This window comes from Strigops habroptila, chromosome 14 (genome assembly GCF_004027225.2).
Source record: "Strigops habroptila isolate Jane chromosome 14, bStrHab1.2.pri, whole genome shotgun sequence".
Taxonomy (NCBI): domain Eukaryota; kingdom Metazoa; phylum Chordata; class Aves; order Psittaciformes; family Psittacidae; genus Strigops; species Strigops habroptila.
In genome coordinates this window covers 2,378,076-2,396,096 of record NC_044290.2, presented here as the reverse complement: position 1 = coordinate 2,396,096, position 18,021 = coordinate 2,378,076, and the positions used below count along the sequence as shown (strand labels likewise).

General features: G+C 42.0%; 1 pseudogene; it reads right to left on the bottom strand.

The window, feature by feature from the left end:
* Positions 1–18,021, bottom strand: part of LOC115616835 — a 33,610-nt pseudogene that overhangs the window by 4,936 nt on the left and 10,653 nt on the right.

Below are 18,021 nucleotides of genomic sequence, written 5' to 3'. Positions count from 1 at the left end.
TTCAGTCATTAGAGAAGGAATTATAAAGACTTACAAAGATACAAGGTGTAATATTTGCTTACAGTTTTCAATCTTGTGGCAGCAAAAATTTTAAATGGTGATCTAGAATACTTATAATGACATTGTTAAATGATGTCAGTAACTGTATTAGTGTATTCCTATTTTATTTATGATCAACCTAAGTTTGACTTTACAGTCTCAAAAGTAAACCTGAAACCTGTTAAGCTCAATTGAGTTGTAGGGTAAGAACCTCACATATCTCTCTGAATTTATTACTTCAAAGGTATCTGCACTGTAGTCTAGTGAAATTCATATCTGCAACTGAAAAATCATACTTAATATTTGTTATCCACAGTGTGAAATTTACAGGGTATTTTACAAATGTTACAGTTCAGCCAGTCTTCCGTTATTTCATCTGTATGGAGAAAAAGTATAAATACTAAATATATTTCTACACTGACCTGGGTATGGAGGAGCTGAACTCTCTCACTTGAATCGAGAAGCTCCTGCTCAGCTACTTTTCTCGTCCGCTCCGTCTGTGCCAGAGCTGCTCGTAGCTCCTCAATTTCAGACTGCAATAGGTTTGCTCTACGCTCCACCATGGCCACCTGCTCCTTCAGGTCCTCCTGTGCCCTGAGAGCATCATCCAAGTGTAGCTGAGTATCCTGGAAAGAAAGACAAGAAAGACCGTGAAGTATATTTTCCTATTCCTTATAGATCATTATAGATCTGATAGAACTGTACAACAGTGAAATATTTAGCTGATTCATAAGCCAGTGAGCACCTGTTTCATTGTGCTGTACCTTGAGCACTCCCTGTGTGTTTCTCAGGTTCTTCTGTGCCTCAGCAGCCAAGCGGTTGGCATGGCTGAGCTGGATCTCCATTTCATTTAAATCTCCCTCCATCTTCTTCTTCAGCCGCAGGGCTTCATTCCTGCTCCTGATCTCAGCATCCAGGGTGCTCTGCATGGACTCCACAATTCTGAGGTGGTTTCTCTTCATCTGGTCAATCTCCTCATCTTTCTCTGCTATCTTCCTGTCAATCTCAGACTTGACCTGGTTGAGCTCAAGTTAGAGGCGCAGGATCTTGCCCTCTTCATGTTCCAGGGAAGCCTGAAAAAAAAAAGTTAATATTTGTTAATTATATAAATACCAATGTCAGTCACTTTAGATGAACTATTCTCTTGAAGAATAATGTATAGCATGAGGTCTGAGACTGCAGGAGAGATTGCTGTGTACCCAAAGATTTAATGATGTCCAAAATTCCCTGATTCCGGTGCGTAGATATTTTGCTCTATGCATATAATTTCCTAAATCGTATCTGAGGTTGCTAAACTGTGAGTGCTAAATAACAAGTGAACAATTCAGAAAGGAAGGCTGTACCTGAGCTTCCTCCAGTGAGGCTTGGAGCTCAGATTTCTCCTGCTCAATCTGCTTCTTGACTTTCTCCAGCTCATGAATTGCTTTTCCTCCCTCTGCAATCTGCTCCGTGAGGTCAGAAATCTCCTCTGTGGGAACAAGGACCAATGGCATGTTTGGGCACAGAGCAGAATGGGAAGGGCCCTGACACACCAAGGTGACAGGCATCTTTGCCCACCTGCAGGCACAGAGCCACATGAAGCTGTGGGTGCTGGTGGGTGGTGAGAAAGCCCTGCCAGGAGCAGAGGGCCAGGGACTTACGCTACAAGTTCTTGTTCTCACGCTTCAGCGTTTCCAGGTGGTCCAAGGACTCCTCATAGGCATTCTTCATCTTAAACAGCTCCGTACTGAGAGAGCGGGCCTCCTTCTGGGAGGCTTCCAGCTCAGCCTGTGTTTCCTCATACTTCTGCTTCCATTCTGCCAGGATCTGAAGAGAAATGGGGTGTTAGGATGGATGTGACAATCAGGAGGGGATGCTCGGTCCAAGATCTCCCAGGCCAGAATCCAAAAGACCTTGTCAAAGTTCTTCTGCTTCTTATCCAGAGCTGCACAGGCAGCATTTGATTGTGCCACATCAATCATCACGTCCTCCGCTTCATTCTGCAGCCTCTGCTTTGTCTTTTCCAGGGAGGCACATTTGGCATTGACAGTTTCAACACGTTCTTCTGCATCCTGCAGGCGCTGTGCCAGCTTCTTCCTGCAAGGTGTTAGGAACATGTCCAGGTGAGGAAGCGAATGGGAGCCTGTGCTGTCCAGGCAGTAAGTTTTTCAGAGGAGCACCCTATGCCACTTGGTTATGTGTGATCCTCATTTACACAGAGGTGTAGGACCTCTCCCAGCCAGCCACTGTATTTCTATGTCTGAATCCTGGCCTGCAGCAATTTGTTCTCTACTCTTCACTCTGCTACTCACACCAGCATGTCTCTGCTATTCTGCACCTGAAGAGCTTTGCTGCTTCTGCTTTTTCCCCATGCATACTTGCTCAGTTGTATTTTGTCCCTTCCTGGTACCCCCTCCTGAAGTAGAACATTGACTTCTTCCTGGCAATATCACAGTGGTCTCATCAAATTTTCCTGTCAGCCCTGCCCAACTTCCCCACATACTTGGCCTTCTCCAGCTCCTCCATGCGCTGAATAGCGTCCGTCTCATATTTGGTTCTCCAATTGGACACTTCGCTGTTGGCCTTGGACAAGGCATGCTGCAGCTCCCCCTTGGCTTCCTGCTCCTCCTCGTATTGTTCCCGGAGCAAGTCACAGTCATGGCGAGCAGACTGCAGGGCGTGGGCGAGCGCGTTCTTGGCCTGTGGGGAAGAATTTTAGGGTGACAATGAGTGGAAGTGTCCTGGGAAATCTCCTAGATGATGTGTTTATGGACACTAGATTATTCTGCTGTGAGAATGATGACAAGCTACTGAAGTTTGAGAAAGGATGATCTGGGAATCTGCAGAAGAGTTAATGACTAGGCTGTAGGGAAGGTGGAGCAAAGCTGGTATGGGAACAGTTGCACTGCATTACCCAAGTGGTTTTTTTCCTCCCTCATGGTTTGTTCTGTAATTTCATATATATCTGAAGCCCCTCCTAGACAGGAGAAATCCAATGGAGAAGACTGGGAATCTTCTCACCTTTATCTCTTCCTCTAGGTGCCTCTTGAGCTCCTCAATCTGTTGGGTGAAAGCCTGCTTGCCTCTTGACAGCTGAGAAATCAGAGCATCTTTCTCCTCCACCTGGTGCGAATATTCCCCTGAGAGAGGTCAGATGAGTAAAGGAACATTTTTATGACTTACTGAAAAGTGTCAACCTTGATAATTAAATGCACATAAAAGTATTTGGAGTTTAACAACATTTTATTTCTTCCATGGAATCCTAATCACTTATACCTATCCATATCTCTGAGAATATGTATTTATCTTGGAGGTCAGAAATGAGATACATCATGCTCCTTTTCCAGTCTTAATGTATGTTTGCACTAAGTCCTGTGGTCACTTCAAGCCTCGGGCTTTCAGAATGAGTACTATATTGTGTATGTGCTCAGGTATATCCCTGTCCTCTCCTGAATGTCTCCAGGAAGAAGAAGGATAAAGTCAGGGTTATGAAGTAGATGAATTCTTCTTTGAAACTCCAGTCATAGAATTACAGAACAGTCCCAGGTGGAAGAGACCTTTCATGGGAAAGAGCACCTAGATATGATTATGTGGCACCCTCTCCAGTCATGTTTTGGAAACCTCCAGTGATCAGGCTCTACCACACCCCTGTGAAGGAAGTTGTTCCAGCCACTGTTTGTTCCAGTCCATGTTACTGGTCCTGCTTCAGGATGTCTGTATCTCTCTGGTACAGGTAGCCTAGCACAGGACACAGCATTCCAGGTGGGCCTTCATCTGTGCTGAGCCTGTTAATCTGCTGGCAACTCTTCTCCTGCAGCTCAGGATTCTGTTGGCTGCATTTGTCAAAAGAGCACATTTCTGGTTCATGTTCAACTGTGGTCCCAGCAAGACTCCATGATTCTTCTGATCCTTTTTTTTTTAAAGCCTCATGTCATATACAGTGTTCTCTTAAACCCCACAAATATCTTACCAGATTCTGTTTGTAGCCGAGCTCTCTGAGCATTGATGTCGTTAATTGTGCGCTGTTGTTTCTCCTCCTTTGTCTTAATCTCACTGAGCTGATCTTCTAGGGAGCGACACATCTTCTCCAGATTTGCCTGTTTGCAAGAAAAAGAGAATGAAAGATGATTGGTGGTTCAACACATAATTACTGAGAATCTCAAGAGTCTTAAAGGGCAAAACTGAAACCAATGATGGGACACTGAGGAATTCCTTTAAATTTCTGGTTTTATAATCTTGGTGATTATGCCATTGAAGTGTTTAAAGGAGGAAAAGAAAAACAGGAATGATAAGGACAGGGTAGGGTAGAAGTAATTTCTATTTTACAAGAAACAAAGAAGTGACAAGGTCAATGGTGTCCCTCAGGGGTCAGTGTTGGGACCAGTCCTGTTCAACATCTTTGTTGGTGACACGGACACTGGGATTGAGTGCACCCTCAGCAATTTTGCTGACGACACTAAGCTGTGTGGTATGGTACACTGGAGGGAAGGGATGGGATCCAGAGGGACCTTGACATGCTTGAGAGGTGTCCAATGTCAGCCTCATGGAGTTCAACAGAGTGAAATGCAAGGTCCAACACCTGGGTTGGGGCAATTCCAGGCACAGCTACAGGTTGGGACGAGAAGTGATTCAGAGCAGCCCTGTGGAGAAGGACTTGGGGGTGTTGGTTGATGAGAATGTGAACATGAGCCAGCAGTTGTGCTTGAGCCCAGAAACCATCCATGTGCTGGGCTGCATCTCCAGAGCATGAGCGGCAGTTCGAAGGAGGGGATCCTTCCCCTCTGCTCTTGTGAGACCCTACTTGGAGTCCTGCATCCACCTCTGGTGTCCCCAACATAAGAAGGACATAGAGCTGTTGAAGCAAGTCCAGAGGAGGCCACATGGATGATCAGGGGCTGGAGCACCTCCCGTATGGAGACAGGCTGCTGAGAACATTGGGGCTGTTCAGCCTGGGGAAGAGAAGATGCGTGGAGACCTCAGAGCAGCTTCCAGTATCTGAAGGGGGCTACAAGGATGCTGGAGATGGACTCTTCATCAGGGGCTGTAGTAATGGGACAAGGGGTGATGGGTTTAAACTTAGGTGAAGTTCAGGTTAGATATAAGGCAGAAGTTCTTTACTGTGAGGGTGGTGAGGCCCTGGCACAGATTTCCCAGAGAAGCTGTGGCTGCCCTGTCCCTGGCAGTTTTCAAGGCCAGGTTGGACAGAGCCTTGGGCAATATGGTCTAGTGTGAGGCCTCCCTGCCCATGGCAGGGGGTTTGGAACTAGTTGATCTTAATGTCCTTTCCAACCCTAACCTTTCTATGATTCTACGAAATATCTAGAAGGTATCTGTGTACCTTGGCTTTGGAGACAGACTCTATGTTACTGGCCAAGTCATCGATCTCCATCTTCAGCTCACTCTTCTCCTTCTCCAGCTTCTGCTTCACTCGCTGCAGGTTGTCGATCTGCTCCCCAAGCTCAGCAGTGCTGTCCGTGTGCTTCTTCCGCAGGGCAGCAGCCGTGGCTTCGTGCTGCAGCGTGGCCTCTTCGAGGTCACGACGCATCTTCTGGAACTCGGCCTCACGCTTCTTGTTCATCTCAACCTGAGCTGCTGTAGCCCCGCCTGCTTCTTCCAGGCGCTCGCTGATCTCCTCCAGCTCCCTCGAGAGGTCAGCCCGATGCTTCTCTGTTTTCGCCCGAGAGGTTTGTTCTGCCTCGATTTCCTCCTCCAGTTCCTCTGTTCGAACCTGTGAAAGTTAATTGGTTAAATGAAGACTTCTGGATGAACAGATGTGAAATTATCATTAAGGAAGAAGGAGCGAACATTCACATCCACTTATACCAGCATAGAGAGAGAAGCACCACTAGAAATTTCACTGAATTCTGTTCTAGGACATGTAATATTTGATTTTAGAACAATGGTGAATGTAAAATCTGGTATTTCATGTTATATTATAGCTCAGAATGGATTCATTATGTTAAGAAAGATCTAGTATTGCACTTTTCTGTAGAAATAGAGGATGTGTCACTGGAAAATGTAAAGGAATTAAAATTTTTTTGAAATTTCCCAAAGTTCAGGCCGAAACAAAACAGTGTCCTCCCTCCATCAGCAAACAAGATGGAAAGAACCTTGAAATGTCTAACCATGGGATAATAGTACTGAAGAGAATTTTCTTCCTGGCTCTGCATTTAGAATGGGATCTCTGTCCTGATCATGACAGATTATGTCACATTCTACTTTTTTCTTATAAAAGTAATTATCAGTGGCTTCACTACTGTTATAACTCAGTATCTGATCCATTTTCAAAGCCGGCAAGAAGCTTCATTTAAGATGTTTCTTACATAGTTACGTATGATTAGAGGCCAGAGTTCCTGTAAAAGTGCCCTGAGATGGGAACAACACCCAGAGTCCATGTTAACTGTTTTATTCACATGTAGGAAAATATTTCTGTAGAATAGTCTAAGAATACACATCAATTAATTCTAAGGAAAATGTGCTTAGCTACTAAAAAATCAAGAACTCTCATACTCTACCTGAAGCTCCTTAATTTTCTTTTGCAGCTGAGAACTATGAGCCTGCTCATCTTTTATGTTACCTTGCAACTGTCTGATTTCAAAATCCTTTCTGTTAAAGAACAAGAATGTAAATTCAATATGATTAAGATAATCTGAATTTTAGAATTCAGAGCATGAAAAGCCAGTGAGATACTTTTTTAGTCTGTCATCCATCTGTTGCTTATCATTTTCTAGATCCATGATGGAATCCTGAGACATTTTCAGATCTCCCTCTAGTTTTCTTTTTGCTCTCTCAAGGTCCATTCGCAGTTTCTTCTCTTCTTCCAGAGATCTTTCAAGCTAAAACACATAAAACATCCTGTGAAACACATAAATTCTACTTTAAAAGTAACTATTATTGATTAAAAATTAATGGATAGTGGAAACAATCAGATCCTGTATAAACTTCTCATCTCCACCTGTGCTACACTCTTGCTGCAAGATTAAAGCTGCCATTGTGATTTGATTTTGGATATTAAGCTGTCCACAGCTTGGCTGTGCACAGTTGAAATGCGGGTTTCTGAAAAATACAGAAATTTAAATTTTCCAGTGGCTGCAGTCCCTAAAATATAGACAAATTCCCAGTGTCCATAACTTCCTGGAGTATATCTGCACTGCACAGCAAGAGACTACAACTCTGCAGCAAACTTCAGACTGCTACAGATGTAGTGGTCCAGCTAATTGATTAAAAGAGGTCACAAAAGTCTGCAATGCTGAAATATCCAGTGATGAACATAGTTTACATATGCAGGGAAAGGTAGAAGATGTCCTGGATTCCCCAGTACTCTTGTCAACTGGCAATGGTTTATTAGCTAGAAGTATTAGAGCTGGCTTAGCTGCTTTAGGTGTTACTTATACTCCCAATTACAGATTTCTGGACTCTTCTAATCTGTCAAAGCACCCACCTACACAACCCCAAAACTTTTCCTTACATCATCTACTTGCTGCTCCAGTTTGGTCTTGGTTTTGCTGAGTGCCGTGACTTTGTCTTCCTCAAGTTGCAAGTCATCCAGTGTCTGATGGTGGGCTTCCTGGAGGGCCTTTTTCTCCTTAGTGAGTTTAGAAATATTTTCATCCAGAGCTGCCATCTCTTCAGTAAGATTCTTAACCTGTTAGACATCCATACTATGAGGGGGTGCCTTGAGACATGAGAGACCGAGAACACAGAGAGTACATCCTTGCAAAATCTTTCATGGATGTAGTCAAAATGCTCTCCACAGAAGGTCTGTTATCATTTATGGTGAGCGTAGCAACAAGTGTCATGCCTGACAGTCACACCTTTCTGGTCCTGCAATGGCAGGAATTCTTGCTTTAGTTGTTTTTGACTACCAGCTCTATCCTGCTGAATTCTATAGTGGAACATGTGCTAGATCTTCACCTGCCTCTGCAAGCTTTTCCCACTGGGATTTACTAAAGGATTTTGAGTTGCTCTTGCTCAAAATATGTATTTTCTGCATGTGATGTATTTGCCAGGTGAACAGCTGTAAATTCTCAGCAAGTGAGGTTCTTTATAAAGATATTATCATGTGCTAAGCATAGCCAAAGATAAGAAATATGTTAAGTTTTCCATAAAAGTGAAATGAACATGACAAAGACGTGACATGACAAAGAACCTTATGCCCTTGGAACAGCTGATCACAAATTTAGGGCAGGAGCTGAAACAGGCTGCTGGACATAGCAGCTCTGTTAGCTTGATCTTGGAAACTTATTCCTTGTATTTCAGTGGAGCACTGCATACCAGCACCCTTAACCCAAACACATCAGGTGCTGTGCATTAGCCTGCCTGACCCTTGCTTCCCATTTGTCTCATTTGGATGGGAAAGCCTGACAGTAGAAATAAGGAAAGTCCACTCTGCTAAGTGCTTTAGCTATGTGGCTCTGATACCTAATTAAGACACTCCCTCATCCTAATACCCAGCACCAGCTAAATTTCTTCTGAGTATTAGTTTAGAAATATCCAGCTTAACTGTATTTGCGAACTTAAGATCCAGTATTGTTCTCACTGATGACAGTGAAGGGAACCTCAATGTTGTAACCAGATCTCTGGTAGTATTGTTTCCACAGCAGTGGACACTCACCACAGATGCGGGCTTTTGAGTTCTAGCATATATATCTCAATTCTGCCTCTTCACATTGATTGTTGAGATGTAAGTGAAGAGAGCTGTGCTTTTACTGGTTGCTAAATGAATTAATGACTGCCTAATAGAGACCCTCCTTGCTGACGGTCTGAACCTTAGAAGTCAGGAAGAACTCTCATTGTATTGTCAAGTCAGTGGAAGGAAAGGATGCCCATCCTAGCTGAGACCTGCTCTTCTTAAATATAAGAGAATTGTAAGAAAACAATTGACATATGCAAAATCAGTTCTCCTCAATGCATGTGAGAAAGGACCAACATAGCCATTCTGTGCTGGGCTACTCATAAGCATACTAATTCTCCGTTATTCACAGGAGGCACAAATATACTGGTTCCTTATGACTGCAAATAGCCAAATATGGAAATTTTCTGTCAAGCACCATACCAAACTTTCAACTCTTTTTGAACTGTCACAGAAAATGTATTTTTTCTAAGAGGAAGTTGTAATTTTCACAGATTTCCTGTTGCAGGTAATTAAGCAGCAATACCTCTCTCCTATGCCTTGGGCACATATCACTTCCTTTCAGAGAACTTAGGAATGACTGCAACTTTCCACAAAACTGAAAACTGTCTGGAGAATAATAATTCTCTGATTCCCCTGTCACCTTATTCTCTGTTGCATGCTTCTCCTTTTCCACTTTGGCCAGAGTCAGTTCAAGATCATCAATATCTTTCTTCAGCCCAGAGCACTCATCTTCAAGTTTCCTTTTCTTTGCTGTCAGGTCAGCATTCGTTGCCTCTTCCTCCTCCATTCGTTCACTTAGTTCTTTAATTTTAGCTTCCAGCTGGATTTTATTTTTGACAAGTCCTCCACACCTCTCTTCAGCATCAGCTAGATTTTCACTCACCTGTTAGAACATAATGAAGGCACATTGTATTTATCACCAAAATGACAAAAGGCAACATACACTGTTCAAGTGCCCTCTCCAGGAAATTAATTACCCAAGTCAGGGCAGAATTTCCTATGCAAACAGGACAGTAATGTACAAAATCTAACCATGAGGATATTGTCCTGCTCAGTCATGGCTATTAAAGTGGACCATAATCACCTGGTAGAGATACTTCCTTTCAGCTGGTCAGCTGGTTTGACTACAATACCATGCAATAGACTCACAGGGTTCAGTCATAACAAGGAGCCTGCAAGGAATCAGTTAGATAAAAATGTTGGATGATACTGTCTTTAATAAGCTCCTCCAACTCTAACGTCTTAGGTCAGACTCTCCCCAAACTTCTCCCACTTTATTCATGAGGCTAACCTCTCTCCCATCATTCTCTAACCTCTCGCTCAGCCAAGCTAGGGTCAAGCTCAACCTAAACTGTAGTCCACAACTTTTACTAGAACTAACATTTTGAGAGACATGATTAACAGATAAAATTTTGTCTAAATTCTTGCTGCTATGACTTATTCTAGGCAGAATACCAGAGAAAGTATCTGCTGCCTCCCAAAAGGCAGTGATGGCTGAAAGCCATCACTGCAATAACTGAAGATGGTATGTTTAATTTTCTCTCAGATTCTGACTGAAACCCATAGTGCACTGAAAATCATGACTAGTGAGCATGCATCTTCTGAGGACAAACTTGGAGAAGATGGTGCTTGAGGACTCTTTCAGGCAGGGTTGATAGAAACTTCCTCAGGAAAACAACAAAAAGACAGGAAGGACTCTTCTAGTACTGAAACAGTGAGAAACTGGGAGTCAAGAAAGAGTCAGACAACGCACTTGAGGGCAATAATCATACTTTAGGAGTCCTTTTATGTTCGAAAATCTGAGTGCTTTGAAAGGCATCCTAACCTGGAAGTTAGTTAACCTAGTTAAACTTGGTCTTCTCAGTTGTGGGTCTTTTTTTTTTTTGGCTTGCCATCCATGGAACGGTTAATAAAGTGAAGTCCCAAATGCTTGTAAATTAGATAGGTTCTGGAGAACAAAGCATTAAGTACCAAGAAGGGCACAAAGAAACTCAGGCTAAGTTGAAGTTCTGAAGAAGGATTCAGGTAATGAACCTAATCTTCAGCAGGCACAGTTACAGCCTCAGTGCTTGAAACAATACAAGACACTTTCAAAACCCAACTGGTTTGAAAGCACAGCGAAACAAGTGACAGGTCTACTTGCACCAGACTGTCCTTGGCCATGTAGTATTTTACTACCTTTTAAAACCTGACAGTATTCCTATTTTGTGGAATTTCAAACTTGTCTCAGCAGTATTCCAGAGAAAATCATCAGGTTTTGTTCCACAGTTTCGGTTCTATCTGTGACAGAAAAGCACCCCTGTCCTGGCTCCATGTTATAATGGTCAGCAGATGTGGAAACAGCTTATATTTCATCCAGAATCAGACTCCACTGTTAGGACCACACTGTTATATTGTGGGACATCTGATTCTTCCCCTGGTGATTGCTTAATAAAGAAGTGCAGTTACCTGGGCACCCAATCAGAATCTCCTGTATTCCTACTGGTGGTAATGTTTTATATGTGCTTTGTACTCATTTTATTTAGGTGTAAATGACAAGACCAGATACAAAGCAGAGGAGAATCCAGCCCTGTTACGTGTCTGTTTATGAAGGACAATGGAAAAGAGAAGGGAAAGCAGAATAAGAAGTGGGTGAAACTAAAAATGGGCGTTACTCACAGATTGAACCTGAAGTTGCAGATCATTTTTCTCTTGCACCAGGGTCACCATTTTCTCCTCCAGCTCTTTCCCTATTGCCTCAGACTTTGCAAGGTCTTCCTTGGTCTTCTGAAACTCCTCTTTCATGTTGGCTATCTCCTTCTCAGATTCTGCCTTCTTCATCAAGGGTTTGATCATGGTCAACAGCTTCATCCAGGGCCAGTGCCTGACGTTCAGGAATGCACGAATATTGTTCTGGATAATATAAATGGATTCTCTGAAAATACATGAAAACACAGTTTATGAGGATGGTAAGACTTGGGCTGGAAACACTCTGATTACTGGCTAGAGAGCATCATCTTTTGCCTCAAGGAACTTTTGCATGAAACTTTTTTCTTCGCCTCCCTTTATTAATAAAAGAGTCATTTCTAGGCCCTTGATTGCAGAAGGGCTGGTTCAGTAGCATGAACAATAACTATGTCTGGATATAAGAGGGAGAAATACTCCAAAGCAAACTTCTCTGGCACGTTGCCTGGGAATCCCTGAGGCTTTCCTTAGTCTTAAAGAAAGTGCAAGTGCTCAGGTGAATACCAGAGGGAAAACTGACATCTTTGAAGTATTGCTGCTGAAATCTGGGAGTTACTGTCAGTTGTGGAAACAGCAGCTTGATGCCTTTTGGGTCACTCAAAATAGCAAATACCATATTAGAAATATATAAATTATACTTTGGAATGCAAAAGGATGTTGTCGATGCCCATAGTTCAAGGGGAAATTAGACAATTCCGTGCAGAAAAAGCCAGTAAGATTTATTGAGTTCTTAGAAACTATACCTGGCTCAAGAAGACCCTGAGCTAAATATATCCGGCACAGTATTACAAATAAAAGCAGCTGGTTGGCAGAGCACCCTATAAATTTATGCATCCTTGTTCCCCCTGAAGCTTTCACTTGTCAACATTTGAGAAAGTTTGCTTGGCTCACTCAGTGCTGCCACTCCTACACCATAAATTTTGCATGATTCATCCGATTTCAAAGGGAGAGATCTGAAATGGGAAGTGTATTTTGGATGATTGAAAGTGTGGAAGTACTTTGTACAAACCAGAATTGTTCATTGTAGATAATGGAGTCATGAAAGAAAATGAATGAAGGAGAGCAGAGATTGATCATATGCCATTCCTTACAAAAAACAATGTGATCCAATGAAATCATCAGACAACATGTTCAAACCAGACAAACCTTAGCTGGCTTAGATGGCTCTCTCTGTCACAGGTTAAGTGCATTCCTGGAGAAAAAGTTCACTATTAAATACTAAATATCATGGTCCAGCTGCACGGTCCAATTGCATAATAGCCATTGCCAGAATTTGAGAGGCTATAACAAGGAAACTGTTTGTTTGGGCTTGCTCTGTTTCCTCTAGTCTTTCTAAGGGTCTCTCCTGAGAACAGGTTTTTGCCTCAGACAGTATACAGCATTGCTGGACTTTCGGTCTGACACAGCATGATTGTTAGTATTTTCTTATATTACCTTTTTCCACTTATCGTTTTGTATTTATTTCTCACAAGGAACCCTCTGCAGATAGCTTGTATAGCAGTGATGAGGCTCACAAGCTTACAATCTCTCATCTCTTCCAGGACTCCCAAGAGACCTGCTTTGAAGAACACCTAGAACATAAAAGAGGGTCAAATAGTTCGAGGCTTAGGCAGCTGATGCAGGGCAGTACAAGGCAGTTTTGGAAAAATGCCTGCAGAGTAAAGGTTTAACAGCTAAAAAAATTTTGTGTCAGTATTCATATCATCAGTGTTCCCATGATTCATGACAAGTTACTCTATGTATGATCTAATCACATTATTGCCATGTTATTTGATGCCTGCTCCAGTGTAGGCTGTGGAAGATTTAGCTCATCAGTAGTTATTAAAAAAAAAAAGTTAACTTTCAACTTAGTACTACATCTTACTTGATCTCTTTGCTATACTCTACCCTTCTATGTCAGGCTTGAGATTTGCTCACTGATTTAGGAATGGCTTGAGAAGCATACATGATGTCTATTCAGTAGTGTAGGTGACTGGGTTTTTGTCCAGAGATAGTAGTGCCTTGATAGTGCTGATCAGAGAATCACCTAACGCTGCTTTGGATATGGAAGACAGACTCGTGTGTGTGCCTAAATCCTCTGAAAAATCTGTCTGTCCAAACTTGTCTGAGCCTATCTAACATGCACTGGTACAAATAAGTTCAACTGGCAGGAGAAAGGGACAGCGCTAGTTCTAGTTGCAGCCACTCTAAGTCATTGTGGTAGTGTGGTGTTCCCAGGGCTGACAGTGCTACCCCTTACAGATACTCCCAGAACCAGAGAAGTTTTCTGTACTCCTTCTTGCTTGCTTTCTAAGCATTGTGAAGGCTGATTTCATATGCAAGAAATACTTTCCACAAACAAAATTTTTTTGCCAATAATCATACCCCATCTTCCACAACGGCTTTACCTTGGTGTGGCCAAATTTGTATTGGCTGTGGTCAACATCAATGGAGGAAAGAAGCTTTTCTGAAGCCTGTTTGCTGTCGGTGGATTGGTCGTCTGGAATGGCTGAAGCATTAAGTATCTTGTACCTGTGGTAAGACAGGTTGCAAGGACTGGCTGCAGACAGGGTGAGGAAAATATGATCCATCATATATCATAAAATATATGGAAGCTGAGCTATCTGCAGGCAGCTGAATATGCCATCTGAAATGGGACAGTCTTGGCTGAACAGAACGTGATGACAAGGGGACATGCCTACTCCTCAGCGGAATCTTGGCTGTGTAACAACACAGTATGTTGTTACATACAAAATTAATGTGCATACTGAAGAGTGCCTGTAGGTCCAGGAATTAGGAAGAACATAGTGAGAACATGTCAGCCTCTTCTCATCTTGTTTCATTGATCAGAGGAATGCTACTCGAAGTTGAAGGTGACTTAAAACTATTAACCAAAATCAGCTATATTCTAAAGGGAATATAGATCTTGCACAGCTCACAGCTCTATAAGTTGTAGCACTGAATCCTTGAGTTTGGACTAAAAATAGCATGGTATTATTCTGTAAATGCTAAGAGCAGTTTTATCATTTTGTAAGGGAACTTAATGATTAAGGTAATCCTGTGTCATGGAAAGGACTACCTCATCCTTCTAAAGGGATTTCGTCAGGTACATTGATGAGGATGTGTGGCTCTGCACTGGAGCACTTCTTATTCTCAAGTCTATTTTGAAAGAGAATATGTAAAATTGAGACAGTGATAGTGGTGCAATGAATTTATTCTCTATTTTAGGCTTCCACTGTAGTTCCTCCTGAACTTCAGCACATTTGCTTTGAACTATAAAGCACTTTGTGGTTCTGAACTATGCACATTATGGTTAGATTCCTTCAGCTGTCACATCAAATTATGATTTGAGAATTGAGAGCAGCTAATGTCTTACTGAACATCAGATTGCAGGGCATTTTCAGAGAGGTCTTGCGGCATTTCCAGAGAGGTCTTGGGTCCTTTTCACACCATTTCAACATGGAAGATACTACTGTCGCGTTTAAATGTAACAGCAGCCAGTTCTGATTCAGGTCTTTATAGCATCTGAGCTCATATAAACCTGTTTAATTGTCTCCATTTTAAAGATGAGAAAAACAAGGTAGAGGATGCAGGCCAGTGACAGAACACTGGGAAATCCTTGGAGTTTTGCATGTTTAGCCAGTGCATGGTAAGGAGGCTGTGCTGACGTGTGTTGTTTTTGTATATCTATTCTCTTGGAGGCTTACAAAGAGAGTCTCTAATGCCACGTAATTCATTGCACTGCAAGCATTTTGCATCTCTTTGAATCATCAGGCATTGGCTCCAGTTTAGAAACTATACTGGTTCTGAATAATCAAAAAATCTCTGGTCTGATCAAAGAGAGAAAGACTGGGGTGACCTGAGAGTATTCATTACTTGGTTCTCTCAAATGCCTCTAATCTAGTCTGATTCAGAGGGTTTCTCTCAATGATGTCATCAGACTTGTGACCTGACCTGTGGGTTTACTGACGCCTTATCTTAAAAGACAGTAATAACTGAAGACCTACCGTTGCGTGAAGTCTGCGTAAAGGATTCTGCTTGGAAACCCTTTTCTGCAAATTCGGATGCCTTCTAGAACTCCATTGCACCGCAACTGATGCATCACCAAGAAATGGTCCATTTCACCTTTAACAAAATACATCCATCATGACTCTTCCTTTCTTCCAAAGAATCTCCATATGTTTTAGCACTCCAGAACGACCTCCTTTTTTTTTTTTTTTTTCTTTTGATAAAATTCAACCAGCTCTTGATTAAAGATGCAGGAAGTGAAGAGAGAACCTGTCTTCAATTCATACAAGTTGCAGAGATCTTACTAAGAGCAGAGTTTGTGAATTGCCAACGGCCCATTACTCAAAGATGTCAGGACAGTACTTTAGGAGACCAGCTGAAAGATCTTCAAACAGCATCAGCATCCATATTACCTGCTGGTAGAGGTGGCACAATGCAGAGTGTAGTGCCGTCTAGAGAATCAGCTCTTCACGTTATGTACCTCACATTATACCTTGGATCTGCCATGCAAGTATTAACTATACTCAAACTTGATTAGATTTGGTTGCTAGATAGATTCCAACACAGGAAGGGATAAGTAGGTTGCTTAAAGCTTTCAGTCTGCCTGCAGAGGAAAGTTGATTTAAATTGGAAGAATTATCTTTCCCCTTCTAAAATATCTATTGGATATAATAATCAACTGTATTTCAAAGTCTTATTCCCAAGTGTTACAAAGTACAACTGACAAAATAAAAACCTCTTGGAATCACTCTGTCCTGCAGAAATTTTCATCAGCTGCTAGAGAGTTTAATTAGTACAATGCGGTCCATACCCTTAACTTTATCTTTTCAGTGTAATCAATAAAGGTGTACCCAAAGAACTTGTTAGAAAAGTTGAGCATAAGCAGCCAAAATCCAGCTAAAAATCAGATGTCCAGTTTCTGTCCCTTCACTTCACCATCCTTAATTTTGCTCACACAGCACTACTTTTCTTTTTCTTAAAGGGCAAAAGTTAAGATTATCTCTGAGTCATCTGTCAAAACAACCAACCAAACATTAAAATGACAGCAATATCTAGCAAAATAATTCATTCAAATATGCTTTTCTATTTTAGTAGGCTTCCTTAATTCCCCCCTTACATTTGACTATCAAGACCCCAGTGGGATTCCTCTTTCTTCACTTAGGATATGAAGTGTGGACATTTCCATTTGGGCTTCATTTATAGTCAGTGGAGTGAAAAAGTTTCTTCTAGGATGTGATTCATCTCATCCTAAGGTAAATGTGTAAAAGAGGCCAGACGAGTCATATCTTAAAATGCCAGCTTTTGTCCACTGAATATAAAAGGAGTTTAGATGAATAGCTGAAATGTGAATGTCATTCATATATGTGTTGCTTAAATCCTGCTTGTGGTTTTTGGGGTTACACAGAGACATAAACAAGAAAGGTAAGGAACATTCTGAAATTGGTCTTTTGTTTCCTGCGCAGATTATACAGATGTTAAGCTCCTGTTTCCTCATAGTCCTGTTGCATCCACTACATTCTACCAGTATCTACCTTATCATTCTACCAGTACTGGTAGGACAAGTGGAAATGGCCTCAAGCTGCGCCAGGGGAGGTTTAGATTGGATTTTAGGAAAATATTTCTTCACTGAAAGGGTGGTCAGGCATTGGAACAGCCTGCCCTGGAGTGGGAAGTGAAGATTCCACAGATGGTGGAATCACTGTCCCTGGAAGTGTTCAAAAACTGCGTAGATGACATGGTTTAGTGATATGGTTTAGTGGTGGCCTTGGCAGTTCTGGGGTGAAGGTTGGACTTGATGGTCTTAAAGGTCTTTTCCAACCTAGTTGATTCTGTGATTCTGTAACTCCTAAAACCCACACAGGCAAGTCTCTTCCCAAGTACTTTAATTTAGTGGCCATGTGAAAATACTCCCAAACTTGACTGTGCTCAGAGATGAAATTCTTAGTGAGAGTTTAATATTTAATTATATAAAGAGAAAAAAAAGGGAAATTTATATCAAAATGCTTTCCAAGTGCTAGCAGCACCCAGCAGCTTGTACATGGAATTCTGCAAGTGATATATGATTTCTTTGACAGTCCTCCAGTTCAGTGAATCAGATCATAACACTGAATACTTAGAAATTGGTAAGTGGTCCTGGGCTGAACCCAACAGTTCTGAATGACATGGTGGACCTTAAAACTAGGCACTTTTTTAGGGATTTGCTAATGCTATTACCTACAACAGACCATCAGCTGTGATCAAGCCCATCTTAATCATCTTCAGTGCTGTACACACATTAAGAGAAGATGGGTAATTGCTGTGGACTGTGTAAGGCTCAAAATTTCACACCCACTGTAAACAATACAAAAAGATTTATTTGGGCATTGTCCTGCAGGCCAATCCCTACAAGAACTTCACATGCAAAGGGAGCTGTTCTGAGAGAAGTTGATGTGGAAGCTAAGCAAGCCAAGTCCCATCAGTCCCATGTCTTCAGAGTTAAATGATGGACTTACCAGGTGTTTTGGTCTCATTAGGAACCAGGCATCGCACAAAGTGAGGATGGGTAGTTCTCAGGTTAGTCATCAACTTGTTTAGATTTTCCTGTGATAGACAAAACATGGGTTTGAACTTTGGGGCACAAAGCTTTTGCATCCTTATTCAAATGTCGAGGAGTTATA